Source organism: Bactrocera dorsalis, chromosome 6 (assembly GCF_023373825.1).
Source record: "Bactrocera dorsalis isolate Fly_Bdor chromosome 6, ASM2337382v1, whole genome shotgun sequence".
Classification (NCBI taxonomy): Eukaryota; Metazoa; Arthropoda; class Insecta; order Diptera; family Tephritidae; genus Bactrocera; species Bactrocera dorsalis.
The window spans coordinates 23,458,282-23,480,641 of NC_064308.1; the positions used below are offsets into that span (position 1 = coordinate 23,458,282).

At 36.5% G+C, this 22,360-nt stretch overlaps 1 protein-coding gene across 1 annotated transcript in view; it reads right to left on the reverse strand.

The window, feature by feature from the left end:
* The window catches only part of LOC109579847 (nuclear pore complex protein DDB_G0274915-like), a 40,279-nt gene extending 20,842 nt beyond the window's left edge, over nucleotides 1-19,437 (reverse strand). The window contains exons 1-2 of the mRNA XM_049459982.1: nucleotides 19,289-19,437; nucleotides 18,832-19,228 (exon numbers count right to left, since the gene is read on the reverse strand). The gene's annotated coding sequence lies outside the window, so the exon portion shown is untranslated. The remainder of the gene's footprint in view (nucleotides 1-18,831; nucleotides 19,229-19,288) is intronic.
* Between the last annotated feature and the right edge of the window lie 2,923 nt (nucleotides 19,438-22,360).

Below are 22,360 nucleotides of genomic sequence, written 5' to 3' on the forward strand. Positions count from 1 at the left end.
CACTCATCTCAAATTATGATTCAACCTTTTCTTGTTCCGTTACAACTATCATTATAATTCATATATGTATGTAAGTATGTACATATATGTGTATGTAAACAAAAACTACTGTATCCTGCAAGTAGCAGGACATGCTTATGTTTTGAAATACAAATATATTTTTTTGTTTATGATATGTTTTGGCTTTTAACATAAAACGATAGAAAGTAGCCTATGCTCGTCCCGAGATTCCAAGCTACCTCATCATCAATTTTCAGCCAAATCGGTTTAGCCGTTCTTGAGCTATAAATATAGACCTAAGTGAAATGCGAAATCGAGAGCGATTTTGCAAAAAAGGATGCCGTTAGGACCTTCTTCAGGACTAAAGGAATACCCGTGCAAATGTTCACGTCTTTCCAATGATGTGGTTCGGGCGTAATGAGCGGACATACAAAAACGGCGTTTCATTTTTATATATAAGATTAAATTTATTTATACAGTTAAATTTGAAAGTATTTGATATATTGTTTTTGATCTGTAATAAGCGTAGATGAACTTAAAATCGAATGGCGAATCCGTTGGAATCATTGGTACACGAGGAATAAAGACATTTTCCATTGCCTTGATGACCTTGCCTTAATGATCAAGCTTCTACAGCCAGTCTGCAGGTCGTTAATTGGATTTTCTTTACGTGCCGCTACATATTAGATGATTTTTGGCGCATGGTTAGCTCGTCTCGTTGATCGAGGAATAACAGGAAAAGTCTAGCTAAAATCACCTGACAATAGAATAATGGCTCCATCAAAAAAGTTTTAGTTGTTAAGTTAATCTTTTCGTCCCAAAATAATCAAAGAAGCTGGCGCAACGTTTTTTGGCGAAAAGTTGATTAAAAACTGAATTACAATAACGGTTGTGAAAACCCATGGAAACAAAAAACATTAATGTTGAGGATTATGTAAATGTACCAAAAGTGAAAAAGCGGTTGGAAAAGCTAAACATTTCAAACTTGGTGTGTGGTTGCTAGCATCGAGTATGGTAGAGCGAAGATGAGCAAAGCTCCCAAATTTAAAGTAAAGATATTATGGGTTGGTTATCGGCAATCCGCTACGGAGAAGATTGCCAAATATGCTAAATGCATTGTATCTAAAGGGTCTAGGTCCAGGAGTCATATTCAGACGAAGCAGTACAATTCGGGTGCGCCATCTGAAAGAATTGACTCAGATGTAGATAATCCATCTCCCTCCAACAAATTAGGAAACAGACATATTTTGGTAGTCAAGGAACATTTCAGCGAATTGCCACAAATATACCCAATCACTAATTAATGGTAGCGGACACATTTATCAACAAGTGGGTCACAAGATATGATTAGATATGAAAAAAGTGTCGAAACAACTTTAGGCCAAAGTATGTACCAGAATTTGGGTATCGGTAAAACGGATAAAGCTAACTCCAATAAGAGAAGGACGGCTAAGGAAGTCAGCAGCGTCTTAGAAAATCAAATGAGGGACATAAACGTTATGTGTTTGGTACCTCAAACAAGTCTAATCGGGAGGATTAGACTTAGATGGAGGGCAGTGTGACGAACACGGATGATAGCACAAAATCGAAACGCTGATAAATTGCCAGAATCAACTAGACAGCGAATTTCATAGTTGCCAGAATATTCGGTTAGCAATGGCTGGTTAATAATCGACCGTATACGTGCTGCCGTATTGTGCAGCACACACTGTTCTTGTTAGAGTGCTGCCTTGTAAAGAGCAATTGATTTATAAGTAAAAAGTAGTAAGCTAAGAACTACTAAGTAATAAAATTTTAAGTTGGTTATTGAATTAGAAATAAAGATACATAAGTGCATAGCCATAAAATTGGGACTTTATTTAACAATCCAATGATCAAAACTAAGGGTGAGTTACAAGGTAGACGTTATAATAAATACATAAATAATTATTGTGTAACTCTTGGTTAAATGCATCTTGCATTGAAAGATTGGGTGCCGTCAAGCCAAACACGACGTGACTTTATTTCCCTCTATAAACATATACATATCTTCGTAATATCTCATTGCAAAACATTCTCGACAAAACCCTAGTAGTTGGCACGCCTCACGATAAGTCCATCAACTGTTCTCAGTTGTTTAAGAACGACATAATGGTTACAGAATAAAAGTTTTTTTATAAGTTATCAATTTTTGAATCTTATGTAACAACAAACAAAACAGCTGATTTTGACATTATGAATTAAAGCAGTTTGGCAAAGTGTTTAATATATATATGCATATTAATATTGGGGTTTTTTTGCACTATTAATTTTTTTCACTCCCATCATGAAATTTCGGCTGACTTTCTAAACGTAAACTAGATAAAGTGTATGGGTCTCGGAGCGATATAACTGTGCTGGAAAGTAATCTAGACTCTTCAATGTGTTCAAGTTTTAATTCTTTAACGAACGAAAATGCAGAGTCAGCAGATTCCTCGTTGAGTGAAAACATTGGTGCCGCTCCGCCAAGAAAACGCTGTCGAAATGTTTTAGACTTTTTGCAAATCGAATCTACATATGAGAAGGAGTTAATGGATGACCTGCTAAAATGCGAGAAGGAAAAAATTGAAATAGAAAAACAAAAACTCAATGAAATTAAAAAGCTACGCGAAGCTCTTCTATCACTTAATAAGTAAATACATAAAATTTGTACCTTAAACCGATCTCAATTTTTTAGTTTTTGTATATACATACATAATATAACCAAATAAAATAACTGTGTTCATTTAATGAGTTAAAATAATTTAATACATAAATGTAATTGAATGAAAATGATTTACTTAATAAAAATTATTTGTTTAATAAAAATTGTTTATTTAATGAAAATTATTTATTTAGCTAAGCTGACAACAAATTAGTCAGCCTTTCGCTCTTGCTTCGCTTCGTTGGTTTCCATCAGCTGGAAGCGTTTTGATCTCGGTGTAAGGCACGTTTTCAATAATCACCCCGTCAGGAGTTCCTTCGTGTTCCAATATATAGTTATGAAGTACGAAACAAGACATAATAATATTCTTTGCCAATTGAATATCGTGATCTTCTAAAAAATTTAATATTCTGAACTTCTTTTTTAGCACACTTGCTTGTTCCACACAGACTCTGGTCCAACTTAAAATGTTATTGTATGTTGTTTGGGCTTCAGATAGAAGCCCATTGTCCTTATAAAATACGTTTCTAAAGTATATGCTGCATCACCAAGCAAATGACATTCTGAAGGAAATGAAATGAGACCATTTACAATTGCTCGCTTCAATGGGCTAGCTGACCACACTGCTGCGATATGACACCGACCGGTATAGCCTATAAAAACGTCGAGAAATCGCATATTGCTATCAGCAACAGCATGAAATAATTACATGCGTTATTTGAGAAGAATTAATTTCAGATTTAAAATTTTACTTGTACTAACTATAACAGAATGTGGTCCCTTCCGATTGTAGTAACTAATGCCATCCTTGGTCGGCTGCAAAATTTTTATATGAGTCCCATCAATACATCCCAAAACATAAGGGAATGGATGTGATTGGCAAGACTCAAAAGCTTCCATAACCCTTTGTCATATAGAGACACTTCTTCAACGAACCTCGGGGACGTCCAGTAGATAGCTTACTCCATTAAGGTTCGAGCACACAATGTAATTTCTGGAAAATATAGTAATAATAATATAACTCTAAGAACGAAATAAAATTTCTTACCTCGAAAGTTGAGATTTGCATTCGGAAATGACTATAAAACACGTCATTTGGCATCCCATTTATGGTTTCCAAATATTTTTTTATTTTTTGGTATGGTCCTGGGCACTTTTTCCGCGCAAATAATGCAGCCAGTCTTTTACGCTTTCTTCTTCTTGTTTGACCATCAGTTAAATTCAAAATTTCTTCTATTAAAATATTTTTTTTGGTCATTTTTGCGCATTAGAGATGTGCCTAACCGCAACAGTGTTGCAAAGTTTACTTATATAAAGTTTAGCTCAAGCAATGTTGCAAAGAATCAAATGTGTATACATACGGCATAAAAACATTGTATCCAGACGTTTAGAAAGCCAGCCTTCCTTGGAAATACCGCAAAAATTCCCCGAAAATTTGAGCCCTTAATATTAACATTAAGGACTGGACCAAGGCAAGTAAAAATTTTCCATTGAAAATACACGACAATCGTGATTTTTTATCTTTAAATTTCTATAGCTCAGAGGCATGCACATATATACATATACATTAGGCGTTGCTGTGGCCAAGATACAATATATGTTCTTCTTCTTCTTTACTGGCGGGACACCGGTTACGTGGTTATAGCCGAGTTAACAACAGCGCGCCAGTCGTTTATTCTTTTCGCAATATGGCTCCAATTGGAAATTCCTCCGGCGGGTACTGCGTCGAATACCTTCGATTTCGAGGCTGACATTTTTTATTAATATGATATCAATATCATCGGTGTACGCCAGCAGCTGTACACTTTTATAAAACCTTCTCTATTTAGTTCTGCAGCTCTAATTATTTTCTCCAAGAGTAGATTGAAGAAGTCGCATGATAGGGAGTTGCCTTGTCTGAAACCTCTTTTGGTACCGAACAGCTTAGAGAGCTCCTACCCGATCCTAACGGGCCTTTGGTATTGCTCAACGTGAGTTTACACAGCCACATTAGTTTTGTGGGGATGCCAAATTCAGACATAGCGGCATAGAGGCAGCTTCTTTTCATGCTGTCGAAAGCAGCTTTAAAATCGACGAAGAGGTGGTGTGTATAGATCTTCTTTACACTTGTCTTTTCCAAGATTTGGCGCATAGTGAATATCTGGTCCGTTTTTTGATTTTCCAGGCCTAAAGCCACACTGATAAGATTCAATCAGTTTGTTGACGGTGGGCTTTAATTTTCACACAATACGTTCGATAGAACCTAAATGCGGTGTTGAACAGACTTATCCACGCTAGATGGAACAGATTTTAGGGTCTCCCTTCTTGTGGATTTGGCAGAGTACTTTTAAATTCCAATCGTCGGCCATGCTTTTGTCCGACCATATTCTTCAAAGTTCTTTCTCGCCGTGTTTGAATACCTCGGCCGGCAATTCATCAGCCCCCGCCGCTTTTTTGTTCTTTAGGCGGGCAATTGCTCCATCGTCATCGATTGGGGAATCGAATTCGCCTTCTCCTGGTGTTATGCTTTCACTGCCCTTTTTGCAGCCTAGAGAAGTGTTCCCTGCATAATTTTAGTATGCTCTGGGTATCAGTCACTAGATCACCTCTGGGGATTCTACAGGAGTATGGTCCGATCGTGAAACCTTTTGTTAGTCGCCGCATCTTTTCGTAGAATTTTCGAGCATAACTCCTGTCGGCCTGCTTGTTAATCTCTTCATACTCACGCATTTCGGCCTCTCCCTTTTTTTATGCAAATGCGTCTCACTTCCCTATTGAGCTCTCAGTATATATCGCATCCCGCACGGTTTGGGGTCGATATCAACGTTGCGAGGTAGGTAGTCTGTTTTCTTTTCGTTGCGTCACGACACTCCTCATCGTATCAGCTGTTCTTTTGCCTTTTCCGAAAACCAATGGTTTCGTTTGCAGCAATACCTAAAGAGCTTGAAATGCCGTCCCATAGTTCCCTTATACCGATTTGCTGGCGAGTGCTCTCAGAGAACGGGAATACAAGTCAAGTAGAAAATCGATCGGCTGTCTGTTGTCATTGCAGCTTTTCGACGTCGAACCTAGCTTGTGTTTGTTGACGTGCGTTTCTGACTGCACATATACGGGAGCGTATATTGGCTGTAGCAGAATAGTGGGTTGAGCTGATCTTCAGAGGGTACGCACATTTAAACCACTGGAAACATATCTTCCGTTTATCACAACATGATCGATCTGGTTGGTGGCTTTTCGATCCGGAGACAGCCAGGTAGCTTGATGAATTTTTCTATACTGGAACCTTGTACTATAAATAACCATATACCGGGCCCCGGCGAAGTCGATCAGCCTCAACCCGTTTGCGGATGTTTCATGGTGGAGGTTGAATTTTCCGACCGTTTTCCTAAAGATACCTTCCTTGCCCACCCTGGAGTCAAAGTCGCCAAGCACAACTTTGACATGGTGGCGGGGGCAGCCCTCATGGGTGCGCTCCAAACGCTCATACAAGGGGCGTTCCAAAGTAAACAGGACTAAAAAAAAAAACAGAACAAATGGTTTTTTCGGCAAAATCAATTTACTTAAATGAAAATAGTCTCCTTCTGCTTCAATACAGCTTTTTGCACGGTCCAAAAGCATGTCCAACAAGTGTTTTACCTCGTTGGCCGGTATGGCCGCCAGTATGCCGGTGCAAGCCTTTTTAGTGACCTCTACATCTCCATAACTCATTCCTTTCATAGGCAAATGCATTTTTCCGAAAAGGAAGAGGTCGCAATGACCTCTTTAATGATGTCCTTCGAATGTTGGATTCTGAGCAATTTTTGATCGTCAGTCAATTTGTGCGGAACAAACCGCGCACACACCCTTTGTAAGCCAAACTGTTCTGTCAAAATGCAATAAATCGATGTTTTGCAGATGTTCAATATCAATGATGATTTCGGCTGATTTTTGATGAATTCACGAACAGTTTCGATGGAATTTCCGGTGATCAAGGATTTTGATTGGCCCACATGTTGATCGTCATTCATGTCCTCATGACCATTTTGAAAACGTTGACACCACTCGTGCACTCTGCTACGGGATAGGCAATCATCGCCATAAACTTTTTTCATCAAATGAAACGTTTCGGTAAAAGTTTTACTAATTTTAAAACAAAATGTAATGTTGGCTCTTTGTTCGAAGTTCATTTTCGCACCGATAACACAAACATACTGACACTTAAAACGCAATAACTTTATTCCAATCTATGAAATGTCTCACTGGACAATCGGTAAGGATAGGAGATTCTAGCGCACCGACATATAAATGGCGCCACCAGGCGGCGCTAAATTCAAAAAGTCCTGTTTACTTTGGAATGCACCTTGTAAAAGGTATTTTTGGTCACATCGTCCTTCTCTGCCGTCGGGGCGTGAGCGCAAATCAGCGATATTTTGAAGAACTTTGCTTTGATGCGGATTGTGGCTAGACGTTCATCCACCGGATGAATGCCAGGACTCGGCGACGGAGTCTCTCTCCCACCTTAACCCCACACCGAATTTGCGAACCTTTATATGGCCATGGTAGTAAATGCCAAGGCCTATATGCCTGAGTCCTGGACAGTTTGAACGGCGGTGATGTCAACTTTAACGAGGACATCAACTAGCTTGGCATCGGACATTCCAGATACGTGCTCTTAAATCGTTATCCTTCGTGCGTTTGCCATGGTCATCATCAAAAGGAGGGTTTCTCTTTCGAGGCAGTTGTTTACTTTACATTGGGCACAATCCTGGAAAGGGATGGTTCGCCTTCTTACTTTAGCTCACCTTCAAACAAATGTTTTTTGGTTACCCAGAGGATACTTGGTCTAAGACCGGAAGTCATGAGTTGCTTGAGCCATATGTACAAGAATCGTTTCTGGCCACTCCCCAATAAATGCCAATCAGAAAACTTTCCTCACTTGCGTTAATTTCTACACATGACTCCATCTAAACTTATAAAGTGGACCAATAAAGTTTACATACACCTAGTTCTATTAAATTTCGACACGTTTATTCGTTTTAAAATTAATAAATTTTGTGGTTTTTTTCTATCCACATCAAGATATGTATGCACATTAAATATAGCATCAAGATATGTATATACATATGTATAAATTAATGCTAAAGCTAAAAAAGCGCCTAATTCATATCAAAAAAGTTTACGCTACGGAGTTGGACATTCCGTTTTTTTTAGTGAAAAAATGGATCTGAACATTTTAAGAAAAAAATTTTAAATTTAAGTGGGCTTAAATCGGCTGTTAATAGCAGCAAAATCAATTTCCAACAGGATGCGCACTCAAAATACACATTGTATCTTGTATGTGCAGGGTTGTTATGGAAATAAAAACAACTCCATATGTCCCCCAATCACTTGACATTAATCCTATTCAAAATACATATCTGAAATTTTTTGGAAAATCGTATTCGAAAACATCGAATTTCATCAAAAAAGGCCAAACACTGGATCATCGACTTAGTAGGTCAAAATATCCGGAAATAATACTAGAAATCGAGTTGGGAGCATGCGTCGACATCTAGGGACAATAATAGCAACAATATGTAGGTCAAAAACCTCTAAAACTATATTAATTACTTTTGATTTATATAAATAGTCATTGGTGTACGTAAACGTTTTTAATATGAAATAGGCGCATTTTTAGCTTTCGCATTAATTTTTTTTATTTGTGTAAAAAAAATATATTTTGAAGTGCTATATTTAATGTTAAATATACATATCTTGATGTGGATAGAAAAATAACACAAAATTTATTCATTTTAAAACAAATAAACGTGTCGTAATTTGATAGGTGTATGTAAACTTTATTGGTCCACTGTATTATAAAAACTAATTACATTTTCGTTGTATTTTTATAACTTAAGAACGGGCTCACCTGTCTAAACCAAATCTTTACGCTTTGTTCGAACTACTTAGAGCGTTTGTTTATTTATCACGTTTACACAATAAATTAAATTAAGGTTAATCTGGATTTTTATGTCAAATTGAAATTTTTTAAGATGAGGATTGTGCTGTCAAATTGTTGTGTTACTATGTCATTCGTACGGTCATTTCATTTCGGACGTGCATCAATTAAAGCAAATTGTCAGCGATAATTATTGCTTTGTTTTTATATTTTTAAAAATATTGTTGAATGCATTCATCCAAACGGTGAGTCTAAATTGTTCAAATGTGCTGTGTGTGTGTGTTCAAATGTACTTTTCTCAGTTTTTAGCGAGTCGTCGGTACTTCATACCGTTCAATTAAATTATCAAACAACGGTAAGTTTTGAACAGTTGAAAAAAAACATATTGTGTACATAGAGGTGTTTTATTCTTTTGTAATAGATGCAATTGGTTTTTAATTTGATTTATTCTTTTTTATATGAGGCAAAAATGTCACGAACCAGACGAGCAAATACGAGTATAGGTCAGCGTAATGCAAAAGCTGTGCCATTACTAAGGCGATCACAGACTGCAGATAAACGTGTACCAGCTTATGGCATCGCAGCGTGAACGTAATGCGCGAATAGATCTGTACTGAATCTTGCATGGCGATGACGAATATGTGGTGCTATTTTGGCTGAAATGATGCGTGCTGCTTTTAATAACAAGTGCCAGATTGATTATTGTATGTACGGATATATTGGAATAATGGACACAATTCTTTCAAAGTCCGGGATGTGTTGTGCTAACGGCAAAGTGAGATTGTTGTTCAACAATATAATTCGATATTTCAAATGACAACAAATATTATGATACTCTTGCAACCTGTTACTGTCGGCAGTGAAAAAGTTGTTGCCAAATTTGATTGAAGCTATGATCTTAACTACTAAATCAAAAGCAGAAAACAGCCTACAAAAATTACGAATTGCTGATTTTAGTGCGTATATGATGGACTACACGGGACGAACCGGAGCAAGCGTGGAAATACGCAAAAGTCGGCCGGCAAGGTTATGACATCAGTATTTTGGGATGCACATAGAATATTATATCACCAACTGTTTACTGAGTCAGTTATGATCCATTACACAGCGTATTTGGGTCCAATTCTATTTTTTGTTTCTTCTTTACTGGCGGTGTCTACGCTTACGCGATTATAGCCGAGTTCTTCGCCGCCGGGTTTGAATGGCTCGGCCGGCAATCCATCGGCCCCCGCCGCTTTGTTGTTCTTCAGGAGTAATTGCTTTTCGAACTTCTTCATAGTCGGGCAATGGAACGTCTGGTCCATCTTCATCGATTGGGGAATCGGGTTCGCCTTCTCCTGGCGTTGTACGTTCACTGCCATTCAGCAGGCTGGAGAAGTGTTCCCTCCATAATTTAAGTATGCTCTGGGCATCGGTGACTAGATCACCTTTGCAAATGTGTCTCGCTTCCCTCTTCAACTCTCGGTATCTAGTCCATTCCGCCCGTGTTGTGAACGATCGTAACGATGCGAGGCAGGCAATCTGTTTTCTTTTCACGGCACTCCTCGTCGTGCCAGCTGTTCTTTTGCATTTTCTGAAAACAAATGGTTTCGGTAGCAGCTGTATGTAAAGAGTTTGAAATGTTTCCCCACAGTTCCCTTATACCGAGTTGTTGACGAGTGCTCTCAGAGAGCAGGGATGCAAGCCGAGTAGAGAATCGTTCGGCTGTATGTTGTGATTGCAGCTTCTCGACGTCGAACCTTCCTTGTGTTTGTTGACGTGCGTTTTTTGCTGCACAAAGGCGGGTGCGAATCTGGGCTGCAACAAGATAGTGGTCCGAGTCGGTGTTAGGACCTCGGAGCGTACGCACGCCAGGTAGTTTGATGTGTTTTCTTGTGCAGGATTCTAGTACCACAGATAACCATATTTCGTGCCCCGGCGAAGACGATCAGCCTCAACCCATTTGAGGATGTTTCGTCGTGGAGGCTGAATTTACCGTAGTGTCACAGATACCTTCTTTGCCCACCCTGGCGTTGAAGTCGCCAAGCACGATTTTGACATCGTGGCGGGGGCATCTCTCATAAGTGCGCTCCAAGCACTCATAAAAGGCATCTTTGGTCACATCGTCCTTCTCTTCCGCGCTTTGATGCGGATTGTGACTAGAAGTTCATTCACCGCAGTAAATGATAGCACTCGGCGACGGAGTCTCTCTCCCACCACGAATCCTACACCAAACTTGCGCTCCTTTATATGGCCACTATAGTAAATGCCACAAGGACCTAGTCGTCTCTGTCCTTGTCCCGTCCATCGCACTTCTTGGACGGCGGTGATGTCAGCCTTTATTTTCACGAGGACATCAACCAGCTGGGCATCAGGTGCATGCCCTCAATTCGTAGTCCCTATTTCGGGTCCCAAGCCCAGGGCACAACCCCGCGGAAGAGATGGTTCGCCTTCTCACTTTAGCTCGCCTTCAAACGGATGTTCTTAGGCTAGGAACTTGGTCAAAGACCGTAAGTCGTGAACGTTTGATTATCTCAATTAGACGATTAAATATAGTGATTTGAAATTTGAAACTTTTTCATTAAAAATAAAAAAGTTTCTGAGGATAATAATTTTGTCGCAGGAATATTTAAAGTTTGAAAAGCCAACTTTATTAATTTGTGATGGATATTTCTGAGAAACGAAAATTAGTTGGTGAAATTTTAGTTTGAATGAAAAAAACGAAAATTCCTATGTTAAATGTATGGGAACCTAAAAAAAAATAGCGACCCCCTAGAGTTAAGCTACAGCGCCTGGCTTGAGGGAGGATTTTTTGTTTGTCAATCACTAACAATTGAGGGTGTAAGAGTTGAAAAAAAAATTCACTATTTTTTTTTGAAGCACCCTAGTATACATATAGGACTTTCCAATAAGAGTGATATGATTTCTTTAAAAACACACACTAATTGTTAAGAAAAGTCAAATATTTCTGATTTATTGTAAAGCACAATCGATAAAATTAAGGTCTGAATATAACATTATTCAAATTGCGCCCACGTCTTCTTTTGCAGAAACGAATTCCATGAACCAATGAAAACCCAATTTTCGAGTACGTTTTCCACTAAATCAAGTCGTATGTCTTGAAGAGCTCTATATTAACTTCTAAAGCTCGAAGAGAGTCTGGTTTATTGCTAAAGACTAATGACTTCGAATAATCCCACAAGAAGTAGTCTAATGGTTTTAAATCACAACGTCTTGGAGGACATTCAATGTCACAATTTCTAAAAATAATCGAATATCGGAACTTTTCTCGCGACTTGTTGGATTCAGATGTTGTCAAAATCAACTTCTCCCAATTGCAGTCATAAAAACGCGGTTACCTCGATTGACAGTAACGGTGTTATTAGCTTCATTTCGAAAAAAGGGCGGACTGATGACTCCACCAGATCAAAAACCTGACAAAACTGTCAATTTAGGTGATTATAACGGTTGGCCATGAATAATCTGTTGCTTTTCTTCGCACCAGAATCGACAGTTTTGTTTATTTCTTAAAAAAATTATTATCGTTTGCAAGTTGTTTCAAGGCAAAATCAGCAAATTCACGACGTTTACGGTGGTCCAGTGGGTTCAGTTCTTGAGTGAGAACAATTTTATACGGATGCAAGTCCAAAACTTTTCTCAAAATCCAGCGCGTTGTGGCTTGAGACAGTCCCAATTCTTGAGAACGTCTTGGAGTCGAAAAATTTCGGTCTTCAGCAACATTAGCCTGAACGGCATCAATATTTTCAAAACTTCGAGCGATTCTTTGTTTTGTTGACACTTGAACATTACGGTAAAATATGTGAACTCGAAATTTTCAACCATTCGACGAATAACGATCACAGGTGGACGATTATTACTATCAAAAAGTGCCAAAAGCACACGAAAAGCTACAATTGGGGTTTGATACATGAACAAGTAAGAATCTAAGGGACTGTACTTATTCAATTTTATTATCAAACCCCAATTGTAACTTTTCGTGTGCTTTTGGCACTTTTTGCCACCACCTTTATGCTTAAATAATATTGTCACTGTATTCAATAGTTTAATATTTAAGTATTAAATATACAAACAAAATTTTAGAGACCGAAACAAGTATTATTCCAAAGGTGCCAAGTCTGGAGAACATAGTGGGTGTCTTTTGGCAAGCCATCAAACTTGTATGAGGTGTTGCATTTCATTGGTGGAGCAGAAAACGTTTTTTATTCATGAATTTTGGCCTTCTGTTTGAGTGCATCACTCGATTTGTCTAGCTGGTCACAGCACACCTCAGAATAAATAGTGGTATTGTCGTACGAAAGCTTAAAATAAACGTTCCTTTTATAATCGCACAAAACAAACATAACCTTTTTTGATGACTTTCGACCTTCTAAGTAGTTGAAGGTGGGTCAGTTTTTTAGACCCCGATCTCTTGCGCTATACATTCTTTTAAACAAATCACTTTTCGTTGCCAGTAACAATGCGGCTCAAAATGGACGACGTGTTGCTTCCTACAGATCGAAATTGCCGGAACAAAATTTGACAGACCAATATTGGCATTCGGGAAATATATATTGACCGTATCATCAGATAATTTTCGCCTTGCTTAAGCTTTGATTTCATAGTTAAACAGTAAAATATACTAAAATGGTGTTCGCGATCTTCCATTTTCTTTAGAGCACCTAACCAACACTATTATAAAAAATTAAAAAAATCAAACTTTCAAACAATCCTTACGAAGCGATAAAAATCATTAGCATGAGCTATTGTCATCAAACGAAATTACTCAGAGAACGATACAAATAATAGTGGCTATCTTCGATTCACCTAGTGTTGGAAAGAAGCCAATCGAACAAACTATACGAGATGTTCAAACAAATAGGAAACACTTGTGATGTAAACCTGCGCTCTCCTCTGAATCATCCTTAATTTTACACGGTTGTTTTGAGGATTAATCTTATATGAGTACATGGGAATAAAAAAATAAAGTGTATACCAATAGCGAAGGCGTGGTTTTGATGGCTTATGGTGGTCATATTTTTATACGGATTTGTGTCAAATTTTGTCGGTGTGTTCAGTAATATTTGTCATTTTATCAAATTTCGTTTCCCTTTGATATAACGCTTGGAAATTATCTAACTTTAATACACAAGTTCACATTCATCGAGAAATTATCTTCTCAGATGAGGTCCATTTCTGGCTTGATGGCTTCAGCAATAAACAAAACTGTCGCTTTGGAGTGAGCCAAATCCTCTTGTGGTTCAATAAACGCTATTGATTTTCCAAAAAATTATCGTTAGGTGTGGATTGTGGTATGGCGGCTTCATCCGATCTTATTTCTTTCTAAAAGAGGCAGAAAATTACGTTATCATTAAAAGCGGGCGTTAAAACACAATATTGACTTACTTTCCTGGAATTGGATGAAATCGACCAGGATGATCTACATATATATACAGCAAGATTGTACGCCACCTCAGGTTTCACGTTTAAACATGGACACATTGTTTGAAAAGGAGCCGGTATCGTTTGACTAATACATATATACATATATAGACTGAGTAAAATCTTAATTGACATATTGAGTCGTCTAACGAACAAACAAGGATCAATTCATTATAAGCGATTAACTTTTTTGATCAGTATGCGCCTGAAGAATAATACACTAACATACTGTAAACAGGAAACTGAACCCGAGCAAAATTTAACAATAATGTCCATCAACAAAACATAAACCATGGTGCTTTCATTAACACCAATTTTATTAGCTTCATGAATTTCAAAAAATGTAAATAACTTAAATATTCATGTGCAGGGTTTGTTCGGAAAATAATAGGACTGATTTTCTTTCACCGCAACTGTACTTCGGAGCGTGTGCGCGCCAACTGAATTCGGTAGAGGCCTTCCTAGCTAACGAACGAGCGGCTGGTCAGTTGTCTCCGAGCACCTGGGGAGTGAGGACAAAGATTTCCGCGCGAGGAGTTTCTGTGAGTGGTGCAAGCCAAAAACAGAGCGTTCGGTAGAGCAGAGGAATTAAATTCTGTGTGAAACTCGGTAAATCTGCGTGGGAGACGATTGATATGATCAAGCAAGCTTACCCAGATGTTGTTTTAGCAATAAGTTGTGTGTTCGGTGGCACCAGGTCTTTTTGGAGGGCAATGAGCAAAACCAAAGTGAAAACGATGCTCATTGTCTTTTTTGACATCAAAGGCATCGTTCACCATGATTTTCTTCCTACTGGACAAACAGTCAACGCCAAGTTTTACGTGAAAGTCCTCAAGAGACTCAAACAAAGGTCAATCGGGTCCGACAAGACATCGCAGCCGATTAGAAGTTGCAGCACGAAAACGCCCCGGCTCACATCGCCTTTTTGTGAACAGCTACCTAACCAAGGCCGGCATCCCAACGCTTCCGCAACTGCCCTACAACCCAGATGTGGCCCCCCGGACTTTTTTGTTTCCTTACCTGAAAAGGCCGATGAAAAGCAAGCATTTTGACGATAGAGACGATCCAAGCAGAATGCACCTGGGCTCTCAAGGCTATTTCGGAGAATGGCTTCCGTGACGCCCTCAACGCTTGGAAATCGCACTGGCAGGGCTGCATCGACGTAGAAGGAGTATATTTTGAAAGTTTTTAATGAATTTTACATAGACTCAGTCCGATTACTTTCCGGAAAAACAGTGTAAGACCGAACGATATTCACCCACACAAGGTTTATACAGATTTAGCAAACATAATAAATCTGTCTATCCAAAGTTTCTAAAGAGTAACCGATTCCGGCCACATTTACTCTTTCTTACTTTTTATAATAATAGAGTCGATATTTAACAGTTTTATATTAGACAAATATTTTTTATATCCGCAAAAATGTGTAATTTAGTTCTCTGTAAAAAAATTTTCAGCAGAAAACTGAATAAATTAACTTTGTCTGCACCGAAACTAGAATACCACACAAATAAAAAAATTCATACAATAACTTGATTTTTGTCGTTCAGTTTGTATATCAGCTATATGATATAGTGATTAGATTTGAATAATTTGTTCATATATTGTAGCATTGCTTCTAAATTACAACGAACTACTGAAACCGGATATTAAATTTAACTTTAGACAGGAGAAAAGAACGGCGAACTGTTTCATTCAGGATTTTTGCTAAGAATATAATGTCAAGCATTCCTACCACTAGTATGTGTAAGTAGATTAATAAGTCTTACACCACTAGTGTAAGGAGGTAGATTTAACCTAGAATCCTATCAGAAATGCCCTAAAGCGAAAAGTAAAAATTGTTTTTATTCTAACTTGTGAGAATAAATCTGGTAACTAGGGTTCTCTACCATAGAGTCATACTACACTACACGAAAGTTGTAAAAAGTGTTTTAGTAACATACGGATCTCTAAATTCTTTAGACCATTTTTCAGTAAGCATGAAGTTATCGTATCTGTGCCGTAATTAAAAGATGGTTTTAACTTATTTAAATTAAGTAAGCGGCTCCGCTCGCTCCCTATTGTCAAGGATATCATTTATCGTGTTAGCAATATAATGGAATGGTTAAATTGGAAATGTACATATTTTATTGAAAATATGTAAATCCCTTAAGGGATCAAGTCAGTGTGAAATTTTCGAGAAATACATTTTTTTTTGCTGCATTATCGGATACTATGTACTATAATAAACATTCTTTCAACTTTTGGAATCGAGCGTTTCTTGTAGAAAGGGAACAGAGTGGAGAACTTAGCATCTTTAAACGAGTTTTTCTCAGAATGGTGTTTTTCAAAACAGTTTCCACTCTCAAAGGAAGAGTTTTAAAGATAAAACAAAAAAAAAAGCTTCCATTGTGCGATAGCGACTTTTCTACAAATTAATCTTTTTGAAATTTTAGCCTTAGACCAAAATTGCTGCCGCAATCGTGGACATCGTACAGGACCTTTTTTTTACGTGTCATTTCAACCATTTATTTAACTATTGTACACCCAATAAATAAACATAAATAATTCATTTTATATTCGTCATGAACGTAGTTATTTATAAAAAAAATCGGAATTAAAAAAAAATCGCGAAAATCACTGATTTTTTGGAAGGTCACACTGAGACGATCCCTTAAGGAATCGTACATACATAAATATATATGATGTAACAACATCTTCACAGTCTATAAACATAAATATATATATGCTTATTATTATTGTGAATAACAGTGCAGGAATAGAGCAAAAGGGGGCGCTTCTCACGCCCTATATCTAATCATCTGGTAATGTTTTGTTTAACATGCATCGAATGTATTTGCAGAATCGACTGCTAAAACTTTTGTCAGCTATTATGCCATCATCTCAAATTATGATTCAACCTTTTCTTGTTCAGTTACAACTATCGCTATAATTCATATATGTATGTAAGTATGTATATGTGTAAGTAAACAAAAAGCACTGTACCCTGCAAGTAGCTACATACATATGTATGTGATTTTATTTCGTATTTTTGAAGTAAAAAAATGTTCAAATGATTCTTACATAAATTTTGAACATATGCTTATGTTTTGAAATATATATTTTTTTGTTTATGAATTTTTTTGGCTTTTAACATAAAACGATAGAAAGTAACCTATGCTCGTCCCGAGGTTCCAAGCTACCTCCTCATCAATTTTCAGCCAAATCGGTTTAGCCGTTCTTGAGTTATAAATATAGACATCGAAATCGAGGGCCGCCGTTAGGACCTTCTTCAGTACTAAAGGAATACCCGTGCAAATTTTCACGTCTTTCCATGCTGTAGTTCGGGCGTAATACGCGGACAAAAAAGGCGTTTCATTTTTATATATAAGATTACTATAGGAACATCCATATTTCTCAAATAATTTCGTAATAGTTTTATTAAAATAAGTGACACTCAATTCAATATTTCCGTTATAGTCAGCCGTATAAAGTTCCCTATTCAATTTTTCAAAGTTGTCGTCAAAAACAAAGTTCCATATATGAACTTAGTTTTGATCCTTCAGTTTGTGTGGTAGTTATATACCATACTGATTCGAGATCGGCAGATCCGACCAATGAGCAGCTTCTTGTCAAACAAGCACGTATGCGAAATTTCAGAGCGATTACTCAATAATTGAGGACAAACGGGTCATTTATGAATTATATATTTTATTGGGTTGTCGACGTTTTCTTCTGGGTGTTATAAACTTAGCGGCCAACTTAATGTACCCTATTCAGTGTAAAAATATAGCGAACTAAAGGGCATATACTCGAGTTCATTCTGCTCTGCTTTCTTCATATTAACAGATTCATTGTATTTACTTTTTGTTTTCAAATCTATTTAATTAGTACAAAAACATTTTATTGTGCACTATTGTGCTGTTGCGCCGAGCTCTTATGGGCAGTACCAAATTGAAAATTAATTAAAGTTTATACCGATGTACAGTCAGCATTAAAAGAAAGTGTACAACACTTGTTTATTACATCGTTGGTTTTATTTCAAACTTTGCTAAGTTATATAATTGAACAATTTGTATTTTTTAAATGGTATTTATTTCTCTTAGAAAGTTGTGGAAATAAAACAAAAACAAAATTCCTGCAACAACAAAATTATGAACAGAAAGTTAAAATACTTCATATTTGTGGCGTCAAATGGTGGCGGTTCGGCGATGATGCCCACAAACACTGGACTTCAAGCTCATCGAGCATTTATGGGAGCACCTGGACAGACATCAGAAAAAGGACAATCAGCAGAAAAAAACATGGTCAAAGATGTTATTGTAGAAGAAAGACAAAAAAGTTTACGCAAAGTAACAGAAAATCTTCTCAATTCAATGCCGCGTCATTTACAAGTCATAAATAGAGCAAATGAAAAGCATACAAAGTATTCAAAAAAAGTTTCCATCACTCATTATTCTTTTGTACACTTTCTTCTGACGCCAGAAATATGAAGTATTTCCAGTGTTTTGTTAGTAACTTTTGTTGTTGTTCGAATTTTGCTTTTGTTTTTCCATCATACTATTTAAAAAAAAATATAAATTGTTACATTATATCACTTAAAAAATACTGAAATAAACCAAGCAATGTAGCAAACAAATGTTGTACACTTTCTTCTGATGCTAACTGTATATGCCAGACTGAAGGATTTTGCTGACATTGACAATGGAACACAAGCAATACGACAAAGCAATTCTGTTCATACCTTTTTATAATTATTTAAATTACGATTCACTTCAGTTATGGCTTCAGTTAAAGTTTTGGTTATTTGGTTATTTATAAACACATTATTCACGTATTAGATACAAAGAATAAAATAAACTACTCATACGCCTACCCGGCTATTAGTTGCAATGGCACAAGGTCGCCCCATTGCTCCATTGCCGACTTTCATGCTAACAATTTATTTTGTCCTCAAATGTGTGCATATTTCATACAGCATATTTTTAGGATAAACTAATCGTGTACTTTATTTTTCTCGTACTCTGTTTGCATTAATATATATATGTACATTACATATTCACATTTTTATGCACTATAAATAACTCAATTTGCAAACAAATTACACACGTTGCATATTAAGAACTATTTGTAATATATTGCGTACACTAAAACACGCTTCACTTTTAGGCTTACGAAGTTTCCATTCTGTAACCATTTAATTATTCCTCGTATTATTAGATTTTCAGACATTTTATTTTGACTCTGGTCATGATAATCTAATCTAAATGCTTCTAGTGTTAAATAAAGAAACATTCATTAGCTTCTAAACATAGAAAAATATTGTAATATACCGTGCACGTGATGCAAACTGCTGCTTCAGCAAATAGACCCCTACTAAGTGTACATCAAATTATATATACATATCTACGGTTTAACACAAATACAAACGCACTCACGGCATGCAAACAACCCTCTTAAATTTTACAAAAGATAATAATAATACTACCTACCACCCTTCTAAATCTTACCAACAAATACACACCAACTCACTGCTGTGTTTATATCATAAGCACTGGAAATAAAAGTTCAAAATATTGAAAAATAACTTACTACCTTTTCTCGTTCTTCCTTCTTTACTTTACCAATAATTTTACGACCTATACTGTTTACCAGGGATAATGGGATGCCCAACTTATTCCAGTGTGAGAGCGCCTCAAAATAAGCATTTTTTATAACATTTTCCATTATGGCCAGATCGAACAAAATAAGAATTTTTGGGCATTTTAAATTAAAATACCCAACATTTATTACGATTGCAAATTATTATATATTGGACTTTTCATATATGGCGAAACTACTTTATTCCTTTTTTATGATTTTATGGTATATTAAAACAACTGACTTTCGATCTTTCAATACTTAATAAGGTGAATTAAGACTGTTAGTTCTCAATTAATAAATGTTTTTAATCATTTGTAATAGAAAATTAATTCTATTATGCATCAAATTACAAAACGTTTCATGAAATATATTTAAATTTCGCATTTTCATTGTTTTAAATTTTTATTAGCGATCTTGAACGGCGGCAACAAACTCCTCTGTTCACATATATTTTTGGTATAATTTCAATCTAGCCGTTCCAGTCATTCCAATTGCAAAACGTCAAAACCTACCCAATCCAGTCAGCTGTCAAAGTTCGGTAGGTGAGGGGCTCTCACATTTCCAGTGACAGAAGAGTTGGGGATCTCTTTATCTCCGCTGTTTACATATCGTCATACATATGAACAGACAAACATCGCCAGTGTGACCATAAGATATTTTAAAATAGGATAACAATAGAAAAAGCAACCCAGGAAATCAGGGCTACCAAAACTCACTCATGATCCAAACACATAGAAAGCGACACGACATGGCAGCACGACAGTGAACTCTAAATGGCGTCGTGAATCCTGCTCCATGAACATTGGTAAGAAGGCAGCGACATAGCAATGGCCGGCATACTATATACAAAACAACACAGCTGTCCATTTTGTATGTACACAATTTCGTTGTTGCCGTACTAATACCTTTCACTTCAATGAAATTTTAATATTTTGTTCAAATTGAAATTTTTTATGCAATAAATAAGTAAATAGATAAATATTTTTGTTTTAAATTATCAATTGTTATTACAAATGATATAACAGAGCTATTTTATGCTTTTATTTGTAAAATAACGTCAGGCTTATTAGAGCTCCTCTCTACTGTCCTCTCTTATATCGTCGGCAAATTTAAAAATATTTTCAAGTTAGCGAGAGCGACAACTGAGAGCCTGCAGTAGTGTAGTCGTGCAGCTGTGTCCCTAAGAACGTGTGTATTTTAATATTTGACAGAAGTCGCATGCAGTTGCTATGTGTTCAGCACATCACAAAACACTGAAAGAATTAGCTCAGAAACTAACAGGCGTTTGTGCAAGAAACGGATAAACTATCAGACGTACCCAAGAGTTTCGTTATAATTGTCGATTGGACCTTAAGAAACTCATAGAAGCTTCAACAGAAATTTGTGGTTGCGTTGTTGTTTAATTAACTTGTATTTTTACCGCTTACCGATATCGCCATCTTTCGACATTCCTAAATAAAGCGGCAACTTTTCGTCAAATTCTCACTTAAATTCTAAAACTAGTACAAAAAGAATGGAATGCAAAACCTATTAATTTATTAATTATACTTTCATACATTTGCATAAGCATTAAACATAGCCTATTTAGAAATTTTTGAAAAAAAAAATTCAATTTCTTCGTTTTCTGCAGCCAACTTCACTTCTTAACGCGCTGTCAAAATACAAGGTTGGGATTAAGAAAAAGAACCCTCGGTTTCAGCGTTAAAATGGGTATGTACGGATAGAGGAGGACCTGCAGATTATGAATATATATGGGCCATTCCATCAATTGGCGACATGGTTTTGTACCCGTGGTTCTCCGATTTTGACGAAACTTTAGAATATCATAATATAGACTAAAATAAGAATATCTGTAAACTTTTTAGTGGCCAAAGTTGCTCCATTGATTTTTGGCGCGCACTTCAAATTGAGATCAAACAAAAAAATGACTTTTTCTTTTATTTTTTAACGACCTCAAAGTTGAGTGAAAAAAATTTTAAAGTTATCCATTTTTATGTAAAAAAATCTCAGTTTTCTGATAAAAATATTTTCAGAATCCAAAAAAAATTTCAAAATCCAAAAAAACCATGTTTTTTTCCAAAAATCCCGCTTTTTGTGCTCTTCCCCCACTTTTTTTCAGAATTGACATTTTTATTCGATTCGTCGTTAAATTTTACATAAGAATCAGTGTTCAAAAATATGGGACTCTGATCCCATCAACAGCAAAAGAAATTCAAAGTTGTCGCTATACGGCGCAGTGTGTTCGCTTAGAAGGTTGTGTGAAAGAGGTAAATGTGTAAATTGTATTCTAAGACTTGGATTAAAAAAAATTACTGTCTTCATTCAAAAAAATATGCGCCGTATAGCGACAACTTTGCATTTCTTTTGCTGTTGATGGGATCAGAGTCAATTATTTTTGAACACTGATTCTTATGTAAAATTTAACGAGGAATCGAATAGAAGTCAATTTTGAAAAAAAGTTGGTGGAAAAGCTCAAAAAACCGGATTTTTTGGAAAATAATGTTTTTTTTTGGATTTTGAGCGTCAACTTTGAATTTTTTTTGCTGTTCATGGGATCAGAGTCCCATATTTTTGAACACTGATTCCTTTGTAAAATTTAACGAGGAATCGAATAAAAATGTCAATTTTGAAAAAAAAAGTGGGGGAAGAGCACAAAAAGCGGGATTTTTGGAAAAAACATGGTTCTTTTGGATTTTGAAATTTTTTTTGGATTCTGAAAATATTTTTATCAGAAAACTGAGATTTTTTTACATAAAAATGGA